The sequence below is a fragment of the Bos javanicus genome, chromosome 20 (genome assembly GCF_032452875.1).
Source record: "Bos javanicus breed banteng chromosome 20, ARS-OSU_banteng_1.0, whole genome shotgun sequence".
Lineage (NCBI taxonomy): Eukaryota > Metazoa > Chordata > Mammalia > Artiodactyla > Bovidae > Bos > Bos javanicus.
Window position 1 is genome coordinate 28,643,497 of NC_083887.1, and position 16,584 is coordinate 28,660,080.

The window sequence follows — 16,584 nt, forward strand, 5'->3', positions numbered from 1 at the left end:
AAACTATTTTATGAGGTTAATATCACCCTAATATCCAAACTAGACAGGGAGGTTACAATAAAAAGCTGAACAAACTATAGACCAACATCTCTCATGATATGCATGAACAGTTCTTAACTAAATTTCACCAAAATCAAATCCAACAATATATTAAAAGAATAACACATCATGATCAAATGCATGTGCTAAATTGCTTCAGTCGTGTCTTACTCTTTGCAGCCCTATGGACTGTCACCCACCGGGCTCTCTCTCTCTCCTCTGACCACCGGGATTCTCCAGGCAAGAATACTGGAATGGGTTGTCATGCCCTCCTCCAGTGGATCTTCCCAACCCAGGGCTCGAACCTGCGTCTCTTATGTCTTGAGCATTAGCAGGCAAGTTCTTTACCATTCACGCCACCTGGGAAGACCAAACTGGATTACTCCCAAGATGCAAAGTTTATTTAATATTAAAACATTAATTAATTTACCTTAGTAACAAACTAAAAGAGAAAAGTATATGAGCATCTTAATACATGCAGGGAAAAGCATTTCAAAAAATTCCAACAGTCGCTTCTAATTTAAACTCTTTTGAAAGTAAAAATAGAAAGGAACTTTCTTAAATTAATAAATGGCATCAATTAAAACTACAATTAATATTGTACTTAATAGTGAGAAACTACTTTCCCTCTAAGATCAGGAACAAAGATTCATACTCTGAGCCCTTCTATTCAACAGCTAGCCAGTGAAATACAAAAAATAAAAGGTACTCAGACTGGAAAGGAAAAAGCAAAACTCTTTGTGGGCAAGATGACAGTCAACAGAAAATTGTTGAATGGAAAAATAACCAAATATAACACCTAGAAAAATTAGTTCATGAGTTAAGTTTGCAGGATACAAGATTAACATAAAAGTTAATTGTACTTCTCCATCAAAGACCACCAGTAACACACATTGGAAGTGTATATACCATAGGAAACCATGGAGGTCTCAAAAAGAATGTGTTGGAAAGAACTTGAGTTTCAGTTAGGTGATTGGAGGAAGGGTCCAAGTGAGCATAAAGTATATTACTATATAGTATATCATTCTAGAGAAGAAATATACTCAATGTGGTCATATTAGCTTGGAGAGGAAGCTATTAGATATTTTGCTGTTTGCTTAGCGACCTTGTTTTTTCTCTGCTTAGACAAAACTATTAAGCAGTCTTGTTTTGTCACACACTTCATGGTTGAAGAGTGACCTTCTTGTTCTGTGAGATTCTTTATGTCCAGCAAGACAAGAACATGAGCACCCAGACAGCTTCTAAAAACACTGTGGCTGTGGTGTCAGGTTGGTTCTCTAATGTCAGGGGCTGCTTTTTTCTTTCTGCTTTAGCTCCTCGAAGAAGGGCAAGTTTCAGTGAGAGGAAGCAAGAGTGAAGGTAAGTGTTGGGGAAGTCTGATCAGCTCTTTCACAGGCTTCTTCCCACGTGGTTTAACACAGGACCTGCAATATAAGCCATTTTGTATGTTAAGCATCTTCGTAAGATTCCTTCTAGTACTTGAAAGCCACACTGTATCTTTATTACTATGTCACAACAGAGGCAGTGGTTGTGTAATGTGTGGATTGAATCTGATCTTGCAAGGAATAGGTAAATCTGGGAAAAATAGCCATATCTGCAGAAAGTCAGCCCTACTAGTATTCCTTTGAACACAATGTGCCACAATTTTTTAAAAATAATTAACCATAGGAAATTATGTAGCAAATTCTACCTAATCCCACTTCAATGTCTAGTAATAGTACCTCATAGGTTTCTCATGTGATTCAGACCATAAAAATCATAGTTTTGCTAACATGTAGAAATGGAATGGGTGAAAGAAGAAACATGAAATTCATATTTTGCTATGGATGAAGCCTTCCTTGAATATTCTTTCTGGAAGTCACATCTTTCTTTGACCTTTTCCATTGAGTAATTCACTTCTGCTTTGCATTAGAAATGGTCATTGAATCTCGTCTCCACAAAAAATGGTATTTTTCAGTGCAAGAAATGAGACAACTGTGTCTCATTCCTTCTTATGCTTAGGTCAGTTTTTCACACAAATGCAGATCAAATGAATAGTTGTCCATTAGAAATATTTCAGATCACAACATAAATCCCTATCATACCTAGTTGGCTTTAGAATTTACGTATATTTAATACTAGTTTTAAATGCCTAAATAATATTCATCTTGGACACTACTTTAAATCTCTGAAGTGTAAGAACATCTAATTTTTTAAAATAAAGTATGATAAATGATTAATTTGCTTAATTTTGAGTCAAACAAAATTGGAAACAGTGAGCACTTAAATAAAAAGGTGGATGATTAAATAAATCAGGATGTACTCAAAGCATCCATGAAAAGTACAGATGCTAATGATTATGTGGGGGGAAAAATTCTAAGTGGTGCAAAGATCAAAATACTGATATACTGTCATTATAATTACAATACTGGTAAGCTGATAGGTTTCAGCTTTAGAAACTAGTAATAAAAATTCCTGAATGGGAGTTTTATTTTCTATTTGAATGGTGGAGTAATATTTCTTTGTTTTAAAAAATGTTTTAAAGAATAATCGATTTGGTAATATTAATTTAAAAAAGATTGCTAATATATTATACTTGATAGTAAGTTAAAATATCAAATGACAGTTTTTAAATAAAATTTAAGTAATATTGAGTTTTAAGTCTTTCTTAAGCTTCAACTTAAAATATTGACCCATTTCAAGAATCAAAAATATGAAGTAATAAATAAGTTTATTAAGAAAATTAGAATCCAAAATACCTGCCCAAAATGACGAATGATCTTTACTTCACAAAGAAACACTGAGACCAGATTCTCCTTGTTCTGTAAAGTGAAATTACAATTTAAATTTAAACAGGTAATTGTGCAACTTCAGAAGTAGCCAGCAGGTGTCAGACTCATACTGCCTTATGTTATATCACAAATTCCTGTCAGACAAGCAGCTAGTTTTGAGACTGAGATATATTCAAAAAAGAAATTAGACTATAGGGAGGAAAATGTACAATACTGTACTGGTGGAAGAGAACATTTAAGACACATTTCTAGATAATAAATATCTACTTATTATAAAATGGCAAAATCTAGAAAGTAATTTGGCATTATTTATTCATAATCAAGATAAAAAATTCATAATGTTTGAATTAAAAGTGAAGTAAACATTTATGTATAAATATTAAAATGATTTTATAGTGGTTTTAGGTGAAAAATAGTGTAAACAATATAAAGTACACATATATTGTTATATAGTAAAATGGGTATTATGATATATGTTAAAGAACGAGAATCTTTAAAAGTGTATATCGTAAAGGGCATCACATTGTTGACAGTGATGGTTTATGAATGGTGATGTTGTATTTAAATGTCTCACTTCTCTGCACCTTTTCTCAATACATGATGGGGACCTTTAATGAAGAAATGTAGTTGTGACTGGCATGGTTTTGGAATTTGATTTGTGCATTCCCTTACCCTGCTTTCCACAGTGCTTTACTTAGCATTTGTACTATCCTTGAGCAGACTGGTTCAGTTTCTTCATTTTTGATGTCATCTATTTTTTTAAATTATGAAAGTAAGATAACACATTTACAGGAGACTTGGAAAATACAGAACAAGTTTATATATAGTTCCATTATATATTACACTCTTTTTAAGTAGATAAATTTTTAGTTGGAGTTTAAATATCAAACTCTCAAAAATTAACAGAATGAATATACAGAGAAGTAGAAGGATGTAGTAGACCTGAAAACTCTGTGAACCAATTCAACATAATTAAGATTTATATAATTTTTACATAACAGAGGAAACAAATTCTATTCACCTTCTCATAGACTGTAAAGTAGGAGACAGTGGAACATATCAAGGACATAAAACCAGATGAAAAAATGTCATGGTCTAAAAGTGTATTGAAATTGTACAGAGTCTGTTCTCTTATTACTGTGGCATTATGTTAGAAATCAATATCAAAAGATATATGAAAATAATCCACATCTTTTCAAGAGAAATGTGACATTTACCAAGAGAGATCTTCAACTTAGTCGTCAAAAGCCTCACTAAAGTCAGACTGAAAAAAAACACAGAGGGTGATTGCAAAGAAGAAAGCATTTAAATGAGGAATTAGTATCAAAGTGAGATATTAATATTAAAGATACTTTAAACAAAATCCCATGTATCTGGAAATTAAATGTCCACTTTTAAATAATGGGTGTATCTGAGAAGCCATAACAAGGAAAATTAGAAAATACTTGTAATAGAATAAAAATGAAAAGAGAATTTACCAGAATTTATTGCATGCAGCTGAAGCTGCTCAATGCAGTTAAATACAATGTGGAGTCTTGAATAAAGTAAAAAAACAAATAATGGACACTAGCATAAAATTTTGTGAAATTTGAAAAAAAATCTGTAATGAGTTAATAACACTGTATCACTTTGTTAATTTTCTTTTTTATTTTTTTACAAGATAGCATTTATATTCTCAGAACAGAATTAGAAGGTTTTTTTTTAATTACTGAAAGAAAGTGAAAGTCACACAGTCGTGCCCGACTCTTCCTATCCTATGGGCTATAGTCCACCAGGCTCCTTTGTCCATGGATTTCTCCAGGCAAGAGTACTGGAGTGGGCTGCCATTTCCTTCTCCAGGGGATCTTCCCCACCCAGGGATTGAACCCAGGTCTCCTGCACTGCAAGGAGATTCTTTTGCCAACTGAGCTACTAGGGAAGCCTTTAAATCACTAAGATAATAAATGTCCTAGACTTTTAGCAGTAATACTAGTTGCTAAAATACATGGAACTATATCAAAGTTTTGAGTGACTATAAATTAGAAATCTAGCATTCTACTCACACAAAATCAAACAACTGGAACCAAAATGTTATGCATTTTTTTAGCTAAGCAAAAATTAATATATTTAAAAAATATATATATACTATATTATACATACTATATATGCGTGTGTACATACAGAAGCTTTTCTACAACAGTTGATAAAGGCTTAAGAAAGAACACCAACAACAAAAAGAGACAGAGAAACTGGGAAATATAAACTCGATGAAATGGGAGCACTGAATATAAAACAGAAAAAGTGAAACAAACTAAATAAAAGTAAAAGATCATCATATAGTACAATTGTTTTTAAACATGGCTGCTCATTGTTTAACATGGCTGCTCATGGATGCTCAAAAAATACATCTGGAAATTTGGAGAAAAATAGCACTACCTGGGCATTTGCATTTTTCAAAAATTTCTAAGATAATTCAGTTATGCATCTGATTAAAAAAAGATTACAAGATTTGTATTAAATGGTAGTTTTAGTGATATAGAGTTTTATTATTTTATGTTGACAAATCATGATACAGTGGTATTAAGTGAATAATAGTTACATAACACAAGAGTAAAAGATGTTTATCAGTTTTCACAATCAATAGCCAGGTAAAAAATAAACGATAATTACAAATGCAAGCCATGATGGAAAACAGTTCAGTTCAGTTCAGTTCAGTTCAGTTCAGTTGCTCAGTCATGTCTGACTCTTTGCGACGCCATGAATTGCAGCATACCAGGCCTCCCTGTCCATCACCAACTCCCAGAGTTCACTCAAACTCATGTGCATCAAGTCGGTGATGCCATCCAGCCATCTCATCCTCTGTCGTCCCCTTCTCCTCCTGCCCCCAATCCCTCCCAGCATCAGAGTCTTTTCCAATGAGTCAACTCTTCACATGAGGTGGCCAAAGTACTGGAGTTTCAGCCTCAGCATCAATCCTTCCAATGAACTTTCTTTGGGACTGGAATGAAAACTGACCTTTTCCAGTCCTGTGGCCACTGCTGAGTTTTCCAAATTTGCTGGCATACTGAGTGCAGCACTTTCACAGCATCATCTTTCAGGATTTGAAATAGCTCAACTGGAATTCTGTCACCTCCACTAGTTTTGTTTGTAGTGATGCTTTCTAAGGCCCACTTGACTTCACATTCCAGGATGTCTGGCTCTAGGTCAGTGATCACACCAATGTGATTATCTGGGTTGTGAAAATCTTTTTTGTACAGTTTTTCTGTGTATTCTTGCCACCTCTTCTTAATATCTTCTGCTTCTGTTAAGTCCATACCATTTCTGTTTTATCGAGCCCATCTTTGCATGAAATGTTCCCTTGGGATCTCTAAGTTTCTTGAAGAGATCTCTAGTCTTTCCCATTCTGTTGTTTTCCTCTATTTCTTTGCATTGATCATTGAGGAAGGCTTTCTTATCTCTCCTTGCTATTCTTTGAAACTCTGCATTCAGATGCTTATATCGTTCCTTTTCTCTTTGCTTTTCGCTTCTCTCCTTTTCACAGCTATTTGTAAGGCCTCCCCAGAGAGCCATTTTGCTTTTTTGCATTTCTTTTCCATGGGGATGGTCTTGATCCCTGTCTCCTGTACAATGTCACGAACCTCATTCCATAGTTCATCAGGCACTCTATCTATCAGATCTAGGCCTTTGAATATATTTCTCACTTCCACTGTATAATCATAAGGGATTTGATTTAGGTCATACCTGAATGGTCTAGTGGTTTTCCCTACTTTCTTCAATTTCAGTCTGAATTTGGTAATAAGGAGTTCATGATCTGAGCCACAGTCAGCTCCCGGTCTTATTTTTGTTGACTGTATAGAGCTTCTCCATCTTTGGCTGCAAAGAATATAATCAATCTGATTTCAATATTGACCATCTGGTGATGTCCATGTGTAGAGTCTTCTCTTGTGCTGTTCGAAGAGAGTGTTTTCTATGACCAGTGCGTTCTCTTGGCAAAACTCTATTAGCCTTTGCCCTGCTTCATTCCGTATTCCAAGGCCAAATTTGCCTGTTATTCCAGGTGTTTTTTGACTTCCTACTTTTGCATTCCAGTCCCCTATAATGAAAAGGACATCTTTTTTGGTGTTAGTTCTAGTAGGTCTTGTAGGGTTCATAGAACCATTCAACTTCAGCTTCTTCAGCGTTACTACTGAAGAAATGGCTACTCCATTTCTTCTAAGGGATTCCTGCCCACAGTAGTAGTAGGTCATCTGAGTTAAAGTCACCCATTCCAGTCCATTTTAGTTCACTGATTCCTAGAATGTCCACGTTCACTCTTGCCATCTCCTGTTTGACTACTTCCAATTTGCCTTGATTCATGGACCTGACATTCCAGGTTCCTATGCAATATTGCTCTTTACAGCATTGGACCTTGCTTCTATCACCAGTCACATCCACAACTGGGTATTGTTTTTGCTTTAGCTCCATCCCTTCATGCTTTCTGGAGTTATTTCTCCACTGATCTCCAGTAGCATATTAGCACCTACCGACCTGGGGAGTTCCTCTTTCAGTATCCTATCATTTTGCCTTTTCATACTGTTCATGAATAACCTAACAATATAAAATAATTACATACAATTTTAGGGGTTAAGTAGACTGATGTGATAAGTGGAAGTGCATACATGCCCATGTTCTCATCTGCCCAGCCAATCTGTCTTTTATTTAGTGCATTTAATCCATTAACAGATAAGGTAATTATCGATATGTTTGATCCTATTACCATTTTCTTAATTGTTTTGGGTTTATTTTGTGTAGGTCTTTTCCATCTCTTGTGCTTCCCTGCCTAGGGAAGTTCCTTTAGTATTTGTTGTAAAGCTGATTTGGTGGTGCTGAATTCTCTTAACTTTTGCTTATCTGGAAAACTCTTGATTTCTGCATCAAATCTGTGAGAAAGTCTTGTTGGGTAGAGTATTCTTGGTTGCAGGTTCTTCCCTTTTATCACTTTAAATATATCATGCCATTCTTTCCTGGCTTGTAGAGTTTCTGTTGAGAAATCACCTGATAACCTCATGGGAGTTCCTTTGTATGTTATTTGCAACTTTTTCCTTATTGCTTTTCATATTTTATTTGTCTTTAATTTTCATCATTATGATTGCTATGTGTCTCAGTGTGTTCCTCCTTGGGTTTATCCTGCCTGGGCTTCTCTGTGCTTCCTGGTCTTGTTTGATTATTTCCTTTCCCATGTTAGGGAAGTTTCAGCTATTATTTCTTCAAATATTTTCTCACATCCTTTCCCTCTCTATTCTCCTTCCAGGACAACTATAATGTGAATGTTGATGCATTTAATGTTGTCCCAGAGGTCTCTTATGCTATCTTCATTTTTTTTCTTTCTTTTTTCTGTATTCTGTTCTGCATCAGTGATTTTCACCATTCTGTCCTCCAGGTCACTTATCCATTCATTTGCATCAGTTATTCTGCTATTGATTCTGGACTTCCTGATAGCTCAGCTGGTAAAAACCTGCCTGTAATGCAGAAGACCCTGGGTCAATTCCTGGGTCAGGAAGATCCCCTGGAAAAGGGATAGGCTACCCACTCCAATATTCTTGGGCCTCCCTGGTGGCTTAGACAGTAAAGAATCTGTCTGCAATATGGGAGATATGACGTCAGTCCCTGGGTTGGGAAGATCCCCTGGAGAAGGACATGGGAACCCACTCCAGTATTCTTGCCTAGAGAATCCCATGGACAGAGGAACCCAGTGGGCCATAGTCCATGGGGTTGCAAAGAGTTGGAAATGACTGAGTGATTAAGCACAGCAGAGTATATTATTCATCTTTGTTTGTTTGTACTTTAGTTCTTCTAGGCCTTTGACAAACATTTATTGCATCTTCTCAATCTTTGCCTCTATTCTTTTCCAAGAGTATGAATTATCTTCACTATCATTATTCCGAATTTTTTTTTTTTTTTCTGGAAAATTGGCCTATCTCCACGTCATTTGGTTATCTTTCTGGGATTTTACCTTGTCTCTTCATTTGGGAAAAAATCCTCTGTTTTTTCATCCTGGTTAACTTCCTGTGATGTGGTTTTGGTTCTAACTGCTGAGATATTGAGGTTCTTTTTGTTTCTTCTGTCTACCCTTTAGTGCATGGGGCTAAGAGGCTAGTAAAAGCTTTCTGATGGGAGGGATTTGTGGTGGGAAAACTGGGTCTTGCTCTGGTGGGCAACTTTAATCCAATTATCCACTGATGGGTGGGGCTATGCACACTCCCTGTTGTTTGGCCTGAGGTGACCCAGACCTGGGGTCTACTGGCTCTATGGTAGGGATAATGGCAACCTCCAAAAGTACTTATGCCAAGAGGCCTCTTCCAGGACTGATGATGTCAGTTCCCCTGTCTCCATGGCAAGTCACTGCCAACCCACAGTTCCACAGGAGACCCTACATCACTAACAAGTAGGTCTGGTACAGTCTCCTGTGAGGTCACTGCTCCTTTCCCCTGGGTCCTGGCTTGCACAAGATTTTGTTTGTGCCCTCCAAGAGTAGAGTCTGTGTTTCCCCCAGTCCTGTGTTGTTCAGTTGCTCAGTTGTGTCTGACTATTTGCTACCCCATGGACTGCAGCATGCCAGGCTTCCCATCCTTCACTATCTTCTGGAGTTTACTCAAGTTCATGTCCATTGACTCAGTGATGCCATCCAACCATCTCATCCTCTGTTGACGTCTTCTCCTCCTGCTCTTAATCTTTCCCAGCATCAGGGTATTTTCCAATGAGTTTGATCATCACATCAGGTGGCCAAAGTACTGGAACTTCAGCTTCACTATCGATCCTTCCGGTAAATATTCAGGGTTCAGTTCCTTTAGAATTGACTGGTTTGATCTCTGTGCTATCCAAAGGACTTTCAAGAGACTTCTTCAGTACCACAATTTGAAAGCATCAATTTTTTGGTGCTCAACCTTCTTTATGGTCCAAGTTTCACATCTGTACATGACTACTGGAAAAACCATAGCTTGGATTATATGGACCATTGTCAGCAAAGTGATGTCTCTGCTTTTTAATATGCTGTCTGGGTTTATCATAGCTATTCTTCCAAGGAGCAAGCATCTTCTAATTTCATAGCTGCAGTCACTGTCCGTAGTGATTTTGGAACCCAAGCAAATGCAATCTGTCAGTTTTCCCCATCTATTTGCCAAGAAGTGATGGGACAAGATGCCATGATCTTAGGTTTTTGAATGTTGAGTTTTAAGCCAGCTTTTTCACTCTCCTCTTTGACACTTATCAAGAGGCTCTTTAGTTCCTTTTCGCTTTCTGCCATTAGAGTGCTATCATCTCCATATCTGAGGAGAGCATATCCATATCCATATTATCTCTATATTTCTTCCAGCAATTTTGATACCAGTTTCACATGATGTCCTCTGTGAATGTTAAAAAAGGAGGGTGACAGTATATAACCATGACATACTCCTTTCCCTATTTAGAACCAGTCTGTTGTTTCATGCATGTCTGGTTCTAACTGTTGCTTCTTGACCTGCATACAGGTTTCTCAGGAGACAGGTGGGGTAGTCTGGTATTCCCATCTCTTTAAGAATTTTCCACAGTTCATTGTGATCCACACAGTCAAAGGCTCTAGTGTAGTCAATGAAGCAGAAGTACATGTTTTCCTGGAATTCCCTTGTTTTTCTATGATCCAATGGATGGTAGCATTTTGATCTCTGGTTCCTCTGCCTTTTATAAATCTAACTTGTACATCTGGAAGTTCTCAGTTCACACACCAAAGCATTACTACAAATAAAGCTAGTGGAGGTGATGTAATTTCAGCTGAGCTATTTCAAATCCTAAAAAAGGATGCTGTGAAAGTGCTGCACTCAATATGCCAGCAAATTTGGAAAACTCAGCACTGGCCACAGGTCTGGAAAGGGTCAGTTTTCTTTCTAATCCTAAGGAAAGGCAATGCCAAAGGATGTTCAAACTACCATACAAATGCTGTCATTTCACATGCTAGCAAGGTAATGCTCAAAATCCTTGAAGCTAGTCTTCAGCAGTATGTGAACCAGTCCTATGGATACTGTGTAATCAAATCCCACTGGTCTTCGAAGTCAGATTCCCTGGTGATTCCCGGTCTTCTTTCCACATCCCCAGGCTGGGAAGCCTGATGCAAGACTCAGAACCTTCAAAACAGTGAGAGAACTTCCTTGGCATTATTGTTTTCGACATTGTGGGTCGCCCAGCCAACAGTTAAGGGATTTAATTTTATCATGTTTTCACCACTCCTACCATCTTTTTGCAGCTTCTTTTTTATCTTTGAATGTGGGGTGTATTTTTTGGTGAGTTTGCCTGTTTTCTTCCTATCTGTGGTTGTTCAACAGCTAGTTGTGATTTCAGTGGTGTCACAGGCGGAGATGAGTCCACATCCTTCTACTCCACCATCTTGAATTGGAAGCCCCATCTCTCGATGTCATCTGTTTTTATATATTATTTCTTGTTTTGTTATTAAGAATTTAAGTATCACAGATATTGACATTAATTCTTATAATGACTTCAGAAAGTGGGTGTTATTTTTATTAAATTAGGAGACTGAAGCACAGAGCAGCTAAATCACTTTCTCAGCTCATAAGCAGAGGAGGTAGGATTTGAAATGAAGCCGTCAGATTCCATGTTCTAACTCCTCAGCTAAACCCAGAAATGCCATATGGATGGAGGATGACATTTTAAAGTGATAATTATTTTGAAAATTAGCTGGATACAAATCTCAGTCCATGGAAATTAGATGTAAAGAAATATAACTGTATGTTCTGTCTTTAACATTATTTTAGATCAGCGGGTACTGCTGTTTGCATGCCGTTCTTGTGATAATGGGAATTGTCTGACTGCTTTCTTGCCTCACCAGCTCAGGGGGCTCTCTCTGAGAATTTGGTCTACAGCCCTGTCTGCCCATGTGCTGCTACAGGTCCATGCTCAGTCATGTCCAACTCTTTCCAACACCACGAACTGTGCCTGCCGGGCTCCTCTGCCTATGGAATTTTCTAGGCAAGAATACTGGATTGGGTTGCCATTTCCTTCTCCAGGGGATCTTCCTGACTCAGGTATTGAACCTGTATCTCTATCACCATGTCACCTGGGAAGCCCATGCACAATAGATATCTATTTTTTCCCCTGGGGTCTTGCTGCTTCTGGGGTGTTTTATTCTCCAAGTAGCATACTGACCTTCCTATTCTCAGATTCCACCAATTTATCCATGGTGTTGATACTTTCTTATGACTCTCTGGGCTACTGAGCAGCTGTTCCTTGTTTCCCAGACCCTCAAATTCCTTTTATCTAATGTATCCCTCTCCTGAGGAAATGGGCATTAAAAAAAGAAACTAATAGTAGTTTGAACATGGCAAAAGGCAAAAAGGACAGTATGGGAGAAAATAGCAGGAAAAAGATTGATTAATATTTCACAAATATTTTCCAGTACATCAAGAAATATTAAAAGGAGAAAATTAAATTTTAAAAGTAAAATGTGTATTTATTACATCAGTGCAATTGTTTATAGATCTCATGTTGCATTATTAACTCAGATGAAGCTTCCCACAATTTCTAAGATGTATGGGAATAATTTTATTTGTGGACTGGTTAAGAGTAGTCACATGAAAAACTATCATTTTCAAATTCTTCTTTCTTTGTTTCATAAAGGCAAGAGAGAATCAGAGGCAGTGGCAGAGACTGAAAGAGGGAGACAGAGACTCATGATTAATCCAGGACAAATTAATCTTTTTCACGGTGCTGCTATTTCCTAGGTCTCCACTGTTTGGAGCCATTTCTTCATACTTCAGCGGGGTTTTGTTTTTTTAATTTTCATATGCTATTTTTTTTTACAGTATTTACATTTTAGTTTCTCAGATATGCAGTTTGCATTTCCCATTAGCATAGGTCTTTTCAGTGGAATTATCATTTAATTGCACCTTGTCTGATTGAAAAGATAAACAAGGATATTAAGTTGTGCAGAACACTAGCTAAACTATTTAAGAAGTTGTGGAGATAGTGAAGGACAGGGAAGCCTACCATGCTGTAGTCCATGGGGTCTCAAAGAACCGAACACAACTGAGTGATTCAACAACAACAACTGTGAAATGTTAGGCATTCTGAAGCTTTGTCATTGGTTTTTCATTATCTTTTGAATTGCATTATGGTACTTTACCGGGAACTCAACACATGTACCCTGGTGGCGCAGAGGTTAAAGCATCTGCCTGCAATGTGGAAGACCTGGGTTCGACCCCTGGGTCGGGAAGATCCCCTGGAGAAGGAAATGGCAACCCACTCTAGTATTCTTGCCTGGAGAATCCCATGGATGGAGGAGCTTGGTGGGCTACAGTCCACGGGTCACAAAGAGTCGGACACGACTGAGCGACTTCACTTCACTTCACAACACATGTATATGTAGTCAAGGTTTATTGTTGTTTATATTCATTTGCTTGCTTTCTTTTTGATGTGAGGGGACACCATATGGGCAAAGAACCCTGGAAAGAAATGTAAATGTGTTGTTGAAATCGATATGTGAGATTCTTGTCCCAACTATTTCTTGCTAGAGTACAACTTTCATATCTGCTGAGATGAGGATGTACTATTCATAGTACAGCATTATGGAATATATTTCCCTATGTATGAAGAATGATGACTTTGGAATTAACAAGCCAGATTAATTTTTTATAGGAGAAACCATGGGCAAAAGTACTATGTATTCTTCATAACTTTCAGAAATCTTTGTCCATTAGAAGATAATTTACATATTCCTTAAAATAAAAATTCTGACAGGAAGTGTTACAATTGCTGCCATCTATGATTCAATGGTTCTTAGAATTTTTTACATGATAAATAAAGTTCTGAAAAAGAGCTGGCCACTATCCAAAATGTAATTTAAAATGTATCTTAATTGTGAAACCATACAGAAAGGCTTCTAACTAAATATATTCAGTTCTGAACCCTAAAAACTTCCAGGCTACTCACGTAGCCATCAGCTGTCTAGACATATTATTTTTGTCTCCTGTGAATGCATATAATCAATGCAACATTTATGCAAAAAAGTGCATTAAATATTAGAAGTATATTTGAATTCATTTTCTATCTTATTTCAAAATTGCTGGAGTTTTTGGTAAGTTTTATTGCTTTTTGTAAAGATTAAATTTTCCTTTCTGAAATTTTAAGCATGGCTTTGAAGTTAAGTCAACTCAAAAGGATTTTAAGTGACGATTATTATTTCAAGTATTTAAAATTAACCTAAATTTATAATACCAATTATACTTTATTGTTTTTTTGGTTACAATATATTTTGTCCAAATGCTTCTGATGAGAAATAGTTCTACATGGAAAGAAAATCTCTATAATGGTCAGTAGTAAAAAGCAAAACAAAACCAAAACATATTTTACTAGGAGTTGGAAGGGATCCAGAAGTGAAGGAAGGAAGAAGAAAAAGAATAGAAAGGAAGGGAAAAACTTATTTCATGAAAGTTGACCAAACTTGTTGAGACAATGTTTCAAGCTTCTCATGAAAACAAACAGAACAAATGGACCCTTAGGGTCTACAGCCCACATGAAAAGAGCTGAAGCACAGAATCAACCGTGGGAAAAATTAAGTTTATGAAACAACAGACGAGGGCTATCTTTTTTTCTTCAATATTTTTTGATTTTTTTTAAAATTTAATTTAATTTTATTTTATTTTTAAACTTTACACTATTGTATTGGTTTTGCCAAATATCTATTGTTAGCCATGGAGGACAGATTCAATGAAGATTTTGAAATAACCCTCTCATCTTTTTTTCTGATAACATATGCACGAACTCTTAAATCTTTCTATGAAGACTGAATTACTTGACTATATTTGTTAGTTGATTTTTATACACACAAATTTGTTTTTACACTCAATTGGTTTTTATTTTCTTCCTTCTTTCCTTTCTTTCTCTATTTCCTTTTCTTTCCCTTCTTTTCTTTTTAACCTCCCAACTTGTTTTTATAGGAGTAAGGCTTATGGAATGGCATAGAAGAAATAACATTTGTTGTTTTGAGAAAGAACTTACCAAGCAGCCAGTAGTCTCAAAACATGAAAAACATGTTCTTTCTCTAGGAAGGCTACCTTACTGATTCCCCTTAATTCCTACTTTCACAAGTTTCAAAATATTTTTGCATAACACATTATCAGAGGATGTCTGAATGGTCTTGAACTCCATAAAATAAAATAGTGATTTGTGTTACTCTAAGTGTCCCTTAAAACGTTTAAAATAATTTCATGTTTTTAAAAATCTTTATTGAATTCACAGTATGAGCAACCAAATGATTAACGGAAATCTCTTTTTTATAACATCCAGAGGTGGCTCCTAATTGGACAAACAATAATTGAATTTTGAGACTCTAAAATAGTTTGACATTGCTGTATGAATTAAACGAATCTGCTCTTCATTTGCATATATCTGTAGTTGTCTGACTCATCCCCTATCTTCTTTGACTCTACAAGAGCCCACTTCTGAAATGTCAAGGAGACTTCTGTTACAAGAACAAGTTGTCTTAACTACTTAAGTCTGTTTCCTCAAGGACTGTGATCTTGAGTCTAACTTTACCTTTTCTCCTTTTTTGTATCACCAAACTTCCTGCAATGGAACCACCATGCTTCATATCAATATTATTCACTATTGTCGGGTATTGGATATTGACTTGCAAAAGCAGTATCTGTTGAGTAAACTTTCATTTGTATACAAAAATGATTCCACCATAGGTTAGTTTCCAGAAATTGTGCTACATTTCTATTTCTTTCTTCACCTTTTCTTCAATTTCTTTGATTTTTTTCCCTACTCTTATAGTTTGGCCAGATGGAATCAGGGGCACAGTCAACTGAACAACATGCTCTTTAATTGCAAAGACTTGTCCTAACTAAGCACTAATCTCTCCTTAGACTGTGGCCCACGCTTGGCCAATACTAAGCACTTCATAAATGGCTGAATGAATGACCATCTCATCTTCTGGATGAGAAACAAAAGAAGCTAATTGGTCTATGAGAGAATCGAACTTGTAATCTTAGTTTCATCAGTATGTCTCAATACTGAATGTGATTGTCTAGATCCTATGCATTTAAAAAAAGAAGCTTTAGCAGCAACAGTTTGAATTTTCCAAATATAACTTTTTTCTTTTTTTAATCACTTAATAAATCAAAATGTGCAAATAAAATAATAATAAAATAAAATTTTAAAATTTAGAATAAAAATTGAGCTCAGACAAGAGAGAGAACCATGCTTGTCAGACTACTGAATCAAGTCTTTGCATGAAGTCTGACAGAGCAAGTGCTCTCTTGGGCCCTGAAATTGTTGAAGGACATGAGCTGCAGCTTACGCATACAGCCTTCTGGGGAGAAAACCAGCCACAGACATTGTCACACTATATAGGGACATCCTTTGTCACTGAGGAAGGCATCAGGGTGAGCTCAAATGCTGAAAATGTCTGTTTATTTTCTCCTAGTTTTAAGCTACAAGGTATTTGAGTCTACTTGTTTGTATTGCCTTGTCTTTTCCTCATTCAAAGACCCCTATTTCACAACAACACCAACAGTTTAAAAAACAAACCCAGTCTGAGAAATGGAAGGTTTTTAGCATCAGAAATTACCATGTTAGTTAGAAAAATCATTCTAAATACAGTATTGCTCTTTTTACTATAGATAAATCTCAACTTTCCTTAACAACCCCTCCTTCCCAGGAAAGCCATAATGCTGAGAAATGTGACATTTAGACAACAGTATCTTATTCACTATTTGTTGTACCTAGAAATAATAAATTACCACATGCATTTAACATTTTGTAAGTGTCA

At 36.3% G+C, this 16,584-nt stretch overlaps 1 long non-coding RNA gene across 1 annotated transcript in view; it reads left to right on the plus strand.

The window, feature by feature from the left end:
* The first annotated feature begins 380 nt into the window (after positions 1–380).
* LOC133233613 (uncharacterized) overlaps positions 381–16,584 on the plus strand; it is a 137,311-nt gene continuing 121,107 nt past the window's right edge. The window contains exon 1 of the long non-coding RNA XR_009731781.1: positions 381–1,398. This is a non-coding gene — a long non-coding RNA (uncharacterized LOC133233613). The remainder of the gene's footprint in view (positions 1,399–16,584) is intronic.